This window comes from Eurosta solidaginis, chromosome 2, assembly GCF_040869045.1.
Source record: "Eurosta solidaginis isolate ZX-2024a chromosome 2, ASM4086904v1, whole genome shotgun sequence".
NCBI classification, from domain to species: Eukaryota; Metazoa; Arthropoda; class Insecta; order Diptera; family Tephritidae; genus Eurosta; species Eurosta solidaginis.
The window spans coordinates 155,941,969-155,955,907 of NC_090320.1; the positions used below are offsets into that span (position 1 = coordinate 155,941,969).

The following is a 13,939-nucleotide window of genomic DNA, read 5'->3' on the forward strand; positions in this document are numbered from 1 at the left end:
ACGTATAATCATATAAAAGTTATATGAATCGATTTGTATTGATCAGCCGCAGTGCATAGGCCTATTTTTGTTAACAAATATTACTCTATTTGTTTATAATTTATAGAAAAATTTTTTTGTAAATTCGAACAATTCATACAAATATCGTAATTCATTTTCGTACACAACCGCGCCATCTTTGTGAAAAATTATCTAAGTGTTCTAATGCGAATTTCAAAACCTAAACCTTTATGCAAAAGCGCGCCGTCTTTGGGAACAGTTATCTAAGTGTTCTGATGTGAATTACAAATTTTATGTATCCCCGCTAAATTCGAAAGCACAAAAGTTTCACCACATACAAATATGGTTTCCCATTGTTGCCACTTACCTATAATATCCTCTACAAAAATCCTAAAAAATTGTTCCAAAATAATTTGTAGCGCACCAAAAAATCTTAAATAGAATTAATTTTTGTCCGGCCCATTTTTTGTGGCAAATTTCACTTACACGTAAATACATAAGCCTTTTTTTTAACAGATTCTTCGTTTTTTATTTTAGTTGTTTGCAAAAAACATTAAATCACAAATAATGAGTTAAATTTTGTTGAAACTAACTAATTTATTTATAACAATTAATGGCAAATTTGCCCGAAAATGTTTTTTCATTTGCAGATTTAGTCCTCGTTTTAGATATAGTACGTCTTATACTGAACAAAAAAAAAAGTTACAAAAATATAACAATTTTTTATATTTGCCGTCTTTCAGTGAGTTTTACAGTTCCGGCTCACGCTCAATTCTCACGGGAATGCTCTGGATGATTGAGAGACTTGAGAAGCAGATGTCGTGAAATTTTCGCACACGTGAAATGTGATAGGCAGATGTCGCCGCCGTTTTTCATTTAACTCATACGGCGAAAGGTTAAGCACCGACATCTGTTTTGAAAAATTAGCAAATTATCTGGCTCTCATATTGAACCAGACTTTTATCTGGATTTATCTGGCTCAAATCGTTGTTGTTGCATTTACATGCAAAATTATTTATCTGGTTCAGGATTTTGCCACCGGATGATGGCAATTGCCTTTTATGCTAATTACGAAACAAAGAAACGTCCCAAAAACGTTTTTGATTTTAGGTCAAACCGGCAACCGGCATCATAGCGACCGTATTGCATAGGCAGTATATTACCCACTATATTTATTATTAGGCTAACTTTGTTGGATTATATATCCATTAATCGGATGCTTAGATCTCATAACCCTAATTTGTTTATGTCGCTTAAAGTTATGAAATCAATTTTATTTTAGTAAATATGTTTGCGTGAATAATTTCAATATTTTTGTTTGTTTTTCTTTTCTTCCTAATTTATTCTGCTTTGTTATATCTTAGTATTATATTGTTCACAGACGATATTTTATGGTAGATATGGTCATATATATTAATGAAATGGAGTGTTTACAAATTTATTACAAATTAAATACGTACATAGATCTCAACCCAACATTAAATATCCGAACATTAGAATCTTTATATTTCCACAATGATCACATTAAAACCCGAAAAAAAGTCTAAGTGCCCTTATTGCGTTTTCATGTGGAGCTGTTTGTTCACTTCACTTAATTTTTTCGCAATTTAAGTACTTTATTTTTTTCTTTAATTAAACATTTTTAGTAAACTCTGCCTTCTTTCTCATTACATAATTTTTTTATATTTTTATTTTATTTTTTATGAAGGTATCCTTTATTCTACTCGAAATTTTTGTTTGGTGTCACGCTTACATATTAAATATGTATTTATACAAAATTAAACGGGTGGCGTGAAATAGGCTAAAATCCTTTAGCAAATTTCTTCGTTTTTAACTAAAAGTTCATGTTTTTTGAATTATGAGACTATTGAATTAAATGGGCGATATATGTATATGGGTGATATAGGCCTATTGGGGAACCGAGCTCCCAAAACTAACTTCGGTAGCGCGCCAACGGGGACCTTCCGGGTGTGGAAAGACCTATTTTTCAATTCAATTTCAAGTAATTTCACAATAATTCTATGTCAATTTCATTTGATTTTACATAATTTTTATATTTTTGTTTAAGGAGCTCCATACCAAAACGTTATAATTACATGTGAAAAGTTTGTAGAAAATTTAAGAAAATACAATCAAAAAGTACAAAGTCTTAGATCAAATTCAAAATTTTAAAGAAAAGTTAAGTGAGTTAGACAAGTTTGCTATATTTCCAACACTTGATGCATAGACGGAATTCAAAAAAATACACGTTGGTCGAATTTCGACCACAGGTGATACTATTCTGATAAATACACAATCTCTTCACATTCGTAAATTGTGAAGCTAACAGTTTCCTTTGTGCCGTGCAATTGACACGAAATATAATCTTGCATGATGCAACGCCTTGCTATTATGGGAAGAACCGGCATGACCGGTCAATGTGGGGTTGATTATGCTTTGGAAAAAGGATTAAAAGATTGCCTTTTGTATGGTCGTGAATCGATATTACCCGATCGTTTTAAGGACAAAGTTGATTTGGTTAGAGGCGATGCATTCAATATTAAAGATTGCAAAAAGGGGGATCAGAAATATGGATGAAGTATGAGATAAAATATCATCGAAACAAAAAACGTGTGCGAAAACAATGTGCCATCGTACAAGGTACGTCCATTGGCCCAAATTACCTATAAAAGCGCACAAAATGAGTCTGCTGTTGTCAGTGGCGGATCGTGAGCTTGGCTGTGGGCAAAGCAGTATTGACAGTACTCTAACTACTAAGATTTCATAGATACATACATATTTTGTTGCTACAAAAAATTGTTTTAAAATTGAAAATCACTTAACTAAAATCATAAGCATCCGATCAAATACTATGGGGCATAGTCATAGTCGAAATAAAATGTGATTTTAAGTTAGATTAACGTTTTTGACACAATTTTATAAGCGCTATCTGTCAAAAATGCTTCAACTAACTTAAAATCACATTTTATTTCGACTTCCCAACGACTTAATTGGTCGCCATTTCCTTCAAATCATACTCCATACTACTCTTAAAAAAACAGAGAAAAAGTAAGCGTGATTGGCTCTTTTGGAGTGCAACAAAAGAAGCGTTTTTTGTTTTCAAAAATTTCCGAAAATACCCGATCAGCTTTGACAAAATCTTCAAGTTATTCTAAAGAAAAAGGTTGGAGGAGGTTACACGACAAAATTCCTGAACATGAAAATAGTTAAAATCATAAAACTTGCTATATAGAGTGGCGCCAATATGAAATGAGAATTCGAAATGCAAGTTCAGTGGATTTTCTCTTAACGGAAACCCTTAAAAATGAAGCAGCTCGCTGGAGAGAGATAATTCGCAGAATTCTTGATGTTGTTTTTTTTCTTGGAGAAAAATGATTGGCATTTAGAGGGTATAATTCATTTATCAGAAATCCAAAAAATGGAAACTTTCTTGGTATTTTGGAACTGATGTTTTATTAGACAGGGTTTCCGGAAAATGGAAAATCCATGAACGCTTCTTAGGTTTTGTCGATTGTAACGCAAACACAGGAGAAGCTATCGCTGAGCTGATTCGCAGCACTCTAAAAAAGCACAATATTCCCCTGGATGACTGCCGAGGGAAAGGGTATGATAATAGCAGTAATATGAGCGGTCATTACAAAGGAGCGCAGAGTCATATCCTGAGAGATAACTCCCTGGCAATATTTGTACCTTGTGCTTGTAATAGTTTAAATTTATGTGCAGTGCAAACTGCTGAATGTTGTTCAGAACTCATCATATTTTTCGGTATTATGCAGAAATTGTATAATATCTTTAGCGCAAGCCCTCAGAGATGGGAAATTCTCAAGGAAAAAATTAATTGCTCCTTGCACAGCATGTCACAAATACGATGGTCTGCTCGTGTGGATAGTGTGAAACCTTTTACAACTCACATTCCCCAAATATTGAATCTGAGTTCAGAAAATGTAACGGATTCGAAAGATATTGAAGCATATATGGGGAAATTTGAAAGTGTTGATGGTAATCAACCATCGAAATCTGGTACTGCAAGCTAGAAATGCCACACTGGACGTGGAAACAGGAAATATACGTAGCCTGATTGATGAGTTGAAAAATTTCAGGTATCAATGGTCGATCATACTTCAAGAATGTAAGGTTCTGGCAGGGAGCATAGGAGTTGTGAATACCTTCGCAGATAAGAAAGCGCCAGTTCGATGAATTACCTGGCGACTCACCTGAGTGTGATTCCGAAATTCAATTCAAACAGCAAGTTTTTTACGTTCTTTTGGACTGCTTGATTGGTAACATGATAAGATGTTCCGGAGCCGTAAATGACATTGCGATTAAATTTAGTTTTTTGTGGAAGTATCAGGATCTGACAGAAGAAGAGCTCAGCGAAAAGGCAGCGGCATTCTGCACGATTTATGGTATCGATATTTCTACGGAACTAATAGATAAAATCATTCATCTCAAAGCTATCCACTTAGCTAATTTGGGATGTGATTCGCTGCCACCATTTCAACTTCTGAACAAATTTCATGACTTGAAGATGGAAGTATTATTTCCGAACATCTGCATAGCCTTAAAAATATTTTGCACACTTGCAGTCAGTGTGGCTGAAGGGGAGCGTTCTTTTAGTTTAGTATCTTGCGTGAAAAATTTTTTACGTTCTACAATGAGCCAAAATCGCTTGACAAGCCTTGGAACATTGGTGTTGGAGTCCAGCCTTGCTCGCAGCATTAGCTTTGAATCGGTAATTTCCATATTCACAGACCAAAAAGCACGGAAGATTTTCCTTGGCTGATTCAAGCTCTTAAAATATACATATTTAGAAAAAGTTAATGTAAGCAAATCAAACAATGAAATCTAACATTTCATTTATGTAAGTACTCCAGTAAATCTTATTTTATATGAAATAAAACTGACAATGTGAATTGAAAAATTTATGTATGTTAGGTTATTTTTTTTACTGGATTGAGTATATTTTTCAGGGGGGCCCGTAAACGCGAACTGTCCCAGGGGCCCGGCTCAGCTCTCTGCGGCCGTGAATACTTTTTGTATTTTTTATTTGGTACTTTTATTATCACTGGGTGTGTACATTTCATACTTATATTTATATATATATTTATTTAATAAAACAATGTACTTAATAATAACAATGTAAATAAATTTTATGTTTAAAGACACAGAGTGAAAATTCCTGAAAGTGATTTTTGAGCAACAAAGTTATTATTTGATAGCTATCGATAATACAAACAAATGCTCATCTTCGATTTATCCAAAAAATACTGTATCCTTAACTATCGCCATTTGAATTTTCTTTGTCCTTATTCTTTTAAAGTTGAATAGGAGTCGATAGACTCCACCGATTTTGACAGTTCGGTAAAAGTCTAGTTGAGGGGTCGATTGCTAATACGCTACCAAAAATATCAAGAGAGGTGTCAAACGACGCGTATTGACCTCAGTATTCATAATCCGAAGGCGGAAGCGTATGAGCAGTCTACCCCTCAACTAGACTTTTACCGACAAGTCAAACACCAATTTGCTTGTAATTAAAAACTCTTTAAGAGCACATTTTTTATTTCTGTGAAATAAATTTCTATTTTTAAAATTGTTGCAAAAACCGTGGGGGGGAATATCCACAACATCTTTAGACATCCCCAAAGACACACAGTGGCTTTTATCTCTAGGTCCAAAACATGTTTTACCATTAGAAAAAGAAAAATTCCCCCTTTTCAAATTTATAACCGACGGAGAAAATATTATCCAAACCGTGCAAAACAAAGAAAGGCAAGATATCGAAAGAAACAATTTCACGGTATTGATACAAGAACATATGAAAAAGAGTACACAATCATTTCTTGACAAAAACATGTGCGAGACTTTACATTCTACTAAAAAGTTTCTCAACAACAACAAACAAATTCTGGTACTCAATGCGGATAAGGGCAATGTCACTGTAGCGATGGAGAAAAATGATTATACGAGGAAAATGCAAATTATTGTGAATAATATTTCTGATTACAGGGTCCTAAAAAGAGATCCCACAACAAAGCTACAGGACAACAACAATGAATTAGTAATGAGTTAGTGTTTAAAAATGGCCACATAGAAGAAAAAGAAAAGAATTTCCTAATTTCCAAAGTTGAAAATCCTCCTAGGATTTATGATTTACCAAAACTCAATAAAGATGGCATACTTTTGCGCCCGATTTGCTCATCTATCGGGTCCCCTTCCTATAACTTGTGTAAATTTGTAGTCCGTATACTGAAAAGTATTACAAAATCTTCAAAATACAATGTCAAAGATTCCACAGAGTTCAAAGAAAAAGTTAAAGGCACATACATTTACGATGATGAGAGTTTGCTGTCGTTTGACGTGGTTTCTTTGTTTACCAGCATTCCCGTGGATGCTGCTATCGACATCATTGCCTCAAGGTGGGCTGACATTAAACAGCACACATGTTTACCAAAATAATTATTCATGAACATATTAAAATTTTGCTTGAGGGACAATAGATATTTTAAATACAACGACAAAATTTACGAACAACGATCAGGTATGCCAATGGGATCTCCAGCTTCCCCAGTGATAGCTGACATAGTTTTGGATGAACTGCTAACAAGATTCGAGATGGAATCAGAAAGTAAACCCCGATTGTTAACCAAATACGTTGACGACTTATTTGCCATCGTCAAAACGAGCGAAATGGAAAACATGCTAAACTACTCAACACATATTACAAATCCATAAGATTTACTATGGAAGTGGAGAAAAACAACAGACTTTCCTACCTTGACACATTAATAATTAAAAATAATAATAAATTATACATTGATTGGTATAAAAAACAAACAGCTTCGGATAGACTTATCAATTAAAATTCCAAACACGCACCCAACACTATTTTGAACACAGCGAACAATTTTATAAGAAGGGTTCTTAACATAAGTGATAAGATACAACAAAAACATAGCGCTAATTAGAAAAACCCTGGAACAAAATTCCAATATTAAATAGAGAAATAATAATCCAGAAAACAAGACAGCATTGGCTGCGCACTGCAAAGACACGGGACACTATCCAGATTTTGAAAACGTAACCATTCTGGAACATGAAAAACATTATAATAAGCGCTTCATTTTGGAACACCCCTAATGATATAAAAATTAATTTTAAATCAGATGTAGACCACTGTGCACAAACCTATAGAAATTTGGTCTTAAAACAACAACATCACGCTGCTGTCAGTTAAGCACACTCACTAAATTTAAGCTGGAACAATGACTCTCGCAATGCTGAGAGCATAACATGCATTAAATACGTACATACAGACACGCATATATATATTTTTAACTTTTGTTGACACATTTTTTATTGTATACATATGATTTTTGTTTACACTTGCGGTACATGAAATTGTTTATATTCGCGGGAGTTTTTTGATTTATCTTTATTTATATTTTTCGCTCTTTTATTTCTACTAAAATTATCTTGTCATAATTTATGTTTAGTCGATCATACATATCCATATGTGTAAGTCGTATTTTTGCTACGGAAATGTATGTTTAGAAATGTTAATTGTTTTCTTTTCGTAGATTCTTGATGATGACTTCAGGTTCTTCAGGTTCAATTCTTTTATTTTTCAGTTCTTCCTGGTCTACGACATTGAATATATTTTCATACCATTTCGATGCTTCACTACAGCAAAGTTTTATTATTTTATTTATTTATTTATTTATTATTCTACTTTGTCAGATGTAAACCCGCAGCAAAAAACGAACATTTCCATATACGAAATGTAACTTTTTTAGAATGTTCATTCATTAATCGCACTTGTATATTTCCATTTAAAAAAAATATTTTTCATATGATTGAATTTTAAAACTTTCAGTTTTATTGTAAAGTTTTGAAAATTCATACTTTTGAAAAGCAGTAAACCAATTTTTTATAAAAAATGTTCCATTAATTACAAAAAATTGATTGGGATTTCGTCTAAACGTTTCTAAAATTTAATTCATTTATTTCCATGATTATTCTAAATTCAAAAACCATAGCGTGAGAACAACTGTATTTTAATAAACTGAACTAAACACTGCACTATGATCTGGCGAGCACTGTTTGCTGGACAAAACTCGAGGAATTATCCGATTGTTTTGAAAATTCGTATACATGGGCTTTCGAGGTTTCTAATTTCGAATCTGATGTCAGAATTTTGAAATTCAAAATGGTGGATCCAATATGGCGACCAATTTTATTAATATATTCGTTTTATTCAAAAATTTGTATAAAGCCAGGATTTTCGGAGTCTCTGATCACGAATATGATGTCAGAATTTCATCTTTCACCCAACTGCATTTGTGTGATTCGAAATTTTTGTTTTTTAATTTATAAGTTATTTTCAAAGAACACAGAATGATAAAAGAATCTAACCTGATGTTTTCCATGTTTTCTGTTATCCATTAACCCATTACAGCATAACGTTCGATATATCGGACATTAATTAAATTAAATTCGTATGCATCAAGTTTGTCATGTGTGGAGGCTTAAATGGTGTAGTCGAAAGAAAACTATTTCTTCAACAATGGCAAACCTTCGTTTATCGATCTGTCATAAAAAGTTCCCGTTATTTTACATTTTTCAGTATGGCGGATTGCAAGCAGACTTTTTCACGCGAATGTTAAAATATTTTGTTATATTTTTTGGCATATTTTCAGAAACATTTTTTAATGACAACTGCTTACTAGTGTATGGGAGTGTTACTAAGCAAAACATGAAAAATTACGACGTTTGCGTTATTAGGAAACATTTTCTGTAGTATTTAGTTGTGACGTCCGATATATCGAACGTTATGCATAGCAGGCTATAAGTTTATTGGTTTGTTGCTTTTTTTAGATTGACAGTAGTTGAAATTTTGAGCCTTTTGGAGCGCGATGATGAAAATACTGACAATGGAAACATTATTTATGTAGAGCCACCAATCGAACTTGAAGGTCAAGCTACAGATGAAGACAGTGACAAATCGGATGAAGAGCACAATGGTAATTTGAACCATTTAGGACATAAATTATTGCGAACTAAGTACTAATTCCGTCGTTTTCGTAGAAATAAAGGTTCTAATCAAGATTATCGTTTGCACGAGGCCTCCTCGAGTAGCGAATGCGAGGAGGATGAACCACTCTCGACCTTGAAGAAACGGCTACAGCCAGCAAAGAAAAGAAGGGTTGACTTACGGAAGAAAGAAATTCCAAATTTTACTTGCACATAATTAAGCCCACAAACATCATCAAAAGTGGCTTGTAATTGTAAAACTCCTGTAGATTTTCTAAATTATTTTTTATTAAGATTTGATCAAACAAATTGTGGAGCAAACCAATATTTACGCTGGGCAGAGGAATAAACAGCTAATGGTTACTGAAGCTGAAATTTATGTCATTTTGGGAGGAATGCTACTATCAGGATACGCCAAGTTACCAAATAAACGACTATTTTTCCAGAGACAACGATGTTCCAAAACTGCTTTCCGAAAATATAAGATGTAACAGGTTCGAATCAATACTCCAAAACTTGCACCTCAATGACAATAGCCAAATAGGCTCATCTTCTGACAGACTGTATAAATTGCGTCCATTACTAGATAGCCTAGGGAATTCTTTCCAAAAGCACCAGGGCATAGACGAACATTACAGTGTCGATGAAAGCATTATTCCGTATTACGGAAAGCACTATGCAAAACAATTTATAAAGGGAAATCCCATTAGATTTGGATTTAAAAATTGCGCATTGTTTGCAATCACTGGATATATGGTTGCCTTTAGTTTGTACACAAGAAGAAGTGCTACTTTACGAGCTAATCGCACAGAAAATTGTCCTCTGAAATATGTAAAAATGTTTAAAGGAGAAGACCGAGGCTACACCGATTACAGGGCGGCCGACGATTACTTGCGAAAAAGTTGGCTGGAATAAAGAGACGGACTCCTTGTTTGCATTTAGGAGGCATGTAGCTCGAACACTGCTTGTGACGTACGGAATTTCACCACATCAAGGACGAAAACCAGCTACACCATTATCCACTACACGGTTTGATTGCTTGAATCATTGGATTGTTCCAATATATTCAGAACGCCGGCGTGCAAATAAGTGTGAAGGGAAGTCGAAATACAAGTGCCTCAAATGTGAAGTAGGTCTCCATCCGAAGTGTCTTATGGAGTATCATGTAGCGTCCAATAAATAAATATATGTTTATATAACATTCTTGTACTTATATTTCCTTATTTTCAGTAATATTTTAAATAAATTTTGCTAGAAGCCTTAACACATTTTATTTCTCATGAGGTAGCTTAAGGTGCCGGTGTGCATAGCGTTCGATAAATCGGACGGGTCGTTTACAACAAATTACAGACAAATGTGTAACTTTTCTCTCACTACTTGATAAATGTGATCTCCACAACCCGTAATTTTCACTGAAACTTATTATAAGTATATAGATAAACTTTATGCACTAATGGGTTAACTTAAGTCATTTTAAGTACATCCATTAGTTTCCTAGTAACAATAATAACACTGTCTCAGTTTTTGTGTACAGTTTTCAAAAGTTCAAATACTCAGTTTTGAGATCATACTACTTTTATTGACAAAGATTGCGAAAATTATGAAAAAATTAAATATTATCAGATGTGCTTCAAATAAAACTTGTTTGGTTAGACATATATTTCGAGATTATTTGTATTTGGATTATATTTGCACAATATTGATTTAATTTATTCAAAACTACAAACATATTATAATAGAAAAATAGTAGTTATAGTAACAAAAATAATACTGTAACATTTTAAATCAGTTTCTATATCTCATTTTCTAACTCTGAGCTATATAAAAGTGCATCGAAACTTGGATCGAAAACGCAATTCTCTAGATCGCGTCCCTCGTTGCTCGTCTTCATTACTTGGTAAATAACAATCCGCACTGCTCAGCAAGGATCTTAATTCTGCTGGAAGTTGCATACGTGCCTTTTTTTGATCCGTCTGGAAAGACTTACGCTCGAAATCAGTTGGTCTGACGCATCCAAGGCTCTGCAAAATACGTCCCCAAGGTTACTAACTCTGCTGTTTTTGTGAGCATGATGCAGCTTATCGAATTTTTAAAGTTTGTGTCTACTCTCTGATGCATCTTCCCTAAAATATCCAACTGGAAGTATCATGCTCTTAATAATTTGTTTCGAGTGAATAAGAACTTTGTGTACGGTAGCTGTCATCGGGCACCGAGGATATTTTTGATACATGATTTCTGCTGTTCGGAAACAGAAAAGCTCAAAATTGTTTAAGTCTATCGGAAGTTGGCATGACAAGCATGCCAGTATTTTGTGTAAATTATATATAAGCTCTTTGTAAACACCAGTGATTTCTGCAAATATTTCATTATTAAAAAAAGCGCGTCGTGATGTGTTCCCGTCGTTAGTATTTCCAAACCCTCCAACTCTTGGTTTATCAACATGCAGTCCAAGTTTTTCCCAAAACAAGTCTTGAATTTTCTTTTTGTTTTCTTCAACTATGCGCTTATCTGCTTCATTGCAAATTTGCCACTTTTTACATCTTTTTTATAACTAAGATGAACAACGAAATCAAAAAACCTTATCCAGCAATGTAAGGGACTTATTCCATATCGTAAACTGCCGGGATTTGGTTTGAACTTATCTGACGAGGGGTCTGTTATTTTTAAAAAGTCTTCTGGAGTTGCACTGCATATCGGACAAGCTTGAGCTGACTTGGTTTCAGTTAATATATTTAAAACTTTTCCATCAATTGCTGTCAAATAAAACTTGAAATATATTTGGAGATTTTTCTGATTAGGAGAGATTCCATTTCTTCGATTTCTTTTTTAATATTTTTGTCTTCATTCAAGATAACCTCTCTTGTTTCTTTTATATATTCTAGTTTTAGTGGTCGGCAGAATCTAGTGGATTGAGGTGTTCGATTGCACCATAAAATGTTTCCAGCTGCATCTTTTAAACATAGAGGTGTAAGCGTGGTAGCAAGGAGCGAAGTATTCAATTGCGATGATATTGATGAGGACGGAAAGTTCTGTTTAAAAAGAAAATAACCCGTGCTACAATCAAACCCGTAACTGATAGTTGCAATGGATTACGTCCTTTTGTAACTCAACAATTCTTTCGGTTGTATGCCTTATTAATATGTGTAACGAAACGTTTGCATAATTTTCTGTTACAGTGATTATCGCCGGTCGGCACTCGCGTTTTTTGTTTAAAATCTCTTCATATGGTGGGTAAATGTTAGAATTTCGCCTATTATTTTCCAAGCGCGTATTCATATACTGCTCCTTCGTGTGGTTGTTGTCTAAAATGAAAGCTAATGCTTCTGGGAGATCTTTCGTTAAATTTATTTTCAATAACTTTTCTGAGTTTGGAAACATTTGTGGGATTTTGACAAACTGCTCTCAAGGTAGCAGCTAAATCAACATTACCTCTTTTTACCGCAGCCGTAGAAGTAGCACGAAGCATTAAACCAAGGTTGTTTTCTTGACTTTCTACTAGCTTCGCCGCCTGTCATCTTTGGGATCGGTCTGATTTTTCATTGAAAACAAGTGGTTTGGGGCCCATTTTTGATATGCGGGTTAAAGAAAATGATTTTGGTTTTTTTATTATAGCTTCCGTTTTTCCTCAAAAAATGTTCGGGCTTTCTATAACATTTCTCCCATCTTTCACTCATTTGCAGGTATATCAGTCTTGATTTTTCCTTCAGGTACCTGACATATCCTTTAGTTTTACTTTCTTTAGTTATGTTTTTTAACAGAAAGTTGAAAACAGCAGTTTTTTTCTTATCATTTTTCACTGCTTCTTTCCAAACATCGAAAAGCACGGAAACAGGCACTTAGAAGTTTTCTAAGAAAAAGGGCTTTTATTCAAAAACGCAAAAAAGGGCAACATAATAGTCAGCCCTCAAACTCAAAATTGAATGCATTTTATGCTCAAAGAAGCTTTAGGTTAGACAACCTCAGACTTTTTATTATAGCTCTCCTTAACTAGGAGTATTATCATCAAAATTAGAGCCCTTTTTGAAAGGGATTTTATTTTTTTTATCTAGCAATCAATAGTAATTGTTTTTTCCTTTAATCACAAATACTTACCTTCCTTATTGACATCCATTCACTTTTTTTATACTCAGCTGAGCAGAGCACACAGAGTATATTAACTTTGTTCGCATAACGGTAATCCGTAATACTGTTTTCACACAGACGGCTTATTGAATAATAAAAGCAGTTTTCTACATTAAGACGCTTATTGAGCTCAATCTTCCCTACAAAATTCGAATCTATAATTATTTCATTAGAAGCTAATCGAATGCCTAATGAAGTTAAAAGCACAATGCAACTCTGTTGGCAGCCTTCCGCTTCTTAGTTTTTGGTGTGTTCAGTGCTTAAAAGTGTCATTTGTCAAAGTAAATCTCATTGTCTGCATGGCGGAACGATACAAGGTGGCCGCATCGAACAGCTGATTATAACCTTTTTTATTTGATTTGATACATCAACTTCCGGCGCAGTACGATTGTGACATTTGTCCGTCGAATTTACAAGTACATGGAATTTTGTTTGTTTGTAGATATGTCACCATGCTGCCACCTTGTATCGTTCCGCCATGATTGTCTGTCATATAGCATAGTCATTTTATTCGCTTGACATTTCATCCTTCATACATAAGCAAACAATTCACGATTTCATTAGAAGGTGAAATGAGATCATTAAGTTTCTGTGTGAAAACAGCCTAACGGCATAAACCAATCGAGATAGATGTATCAAAATGATCTGGACGAAAAAATAAATTCATTTAGCGACGTCCGTCCGTCCGTCCGTAAACACGAAAACTTGAGTAAATTTTGAGGTATCTTGATGAAATTTGGTATGTAGGTTCCTGGGCGCTCGTCTAAGATCGCTATTTAAAATGAAC

General features: G+C 34.1%; 1 protein-coding gene across 8 annotated transcripts in view; it reads left to right on the forward strand.

Annotated features, from left to right (window-relative positions):
* Window positions 1-13,939, forward strand: part of Wnt4 (Wnt oncogene analog 4) — a 692,884-nt gene that overhangs the window by 574,802 nt on the left and 104,143 nt on the right. The gene's annotated exons all lie outside the window — the stretch shown is intronic.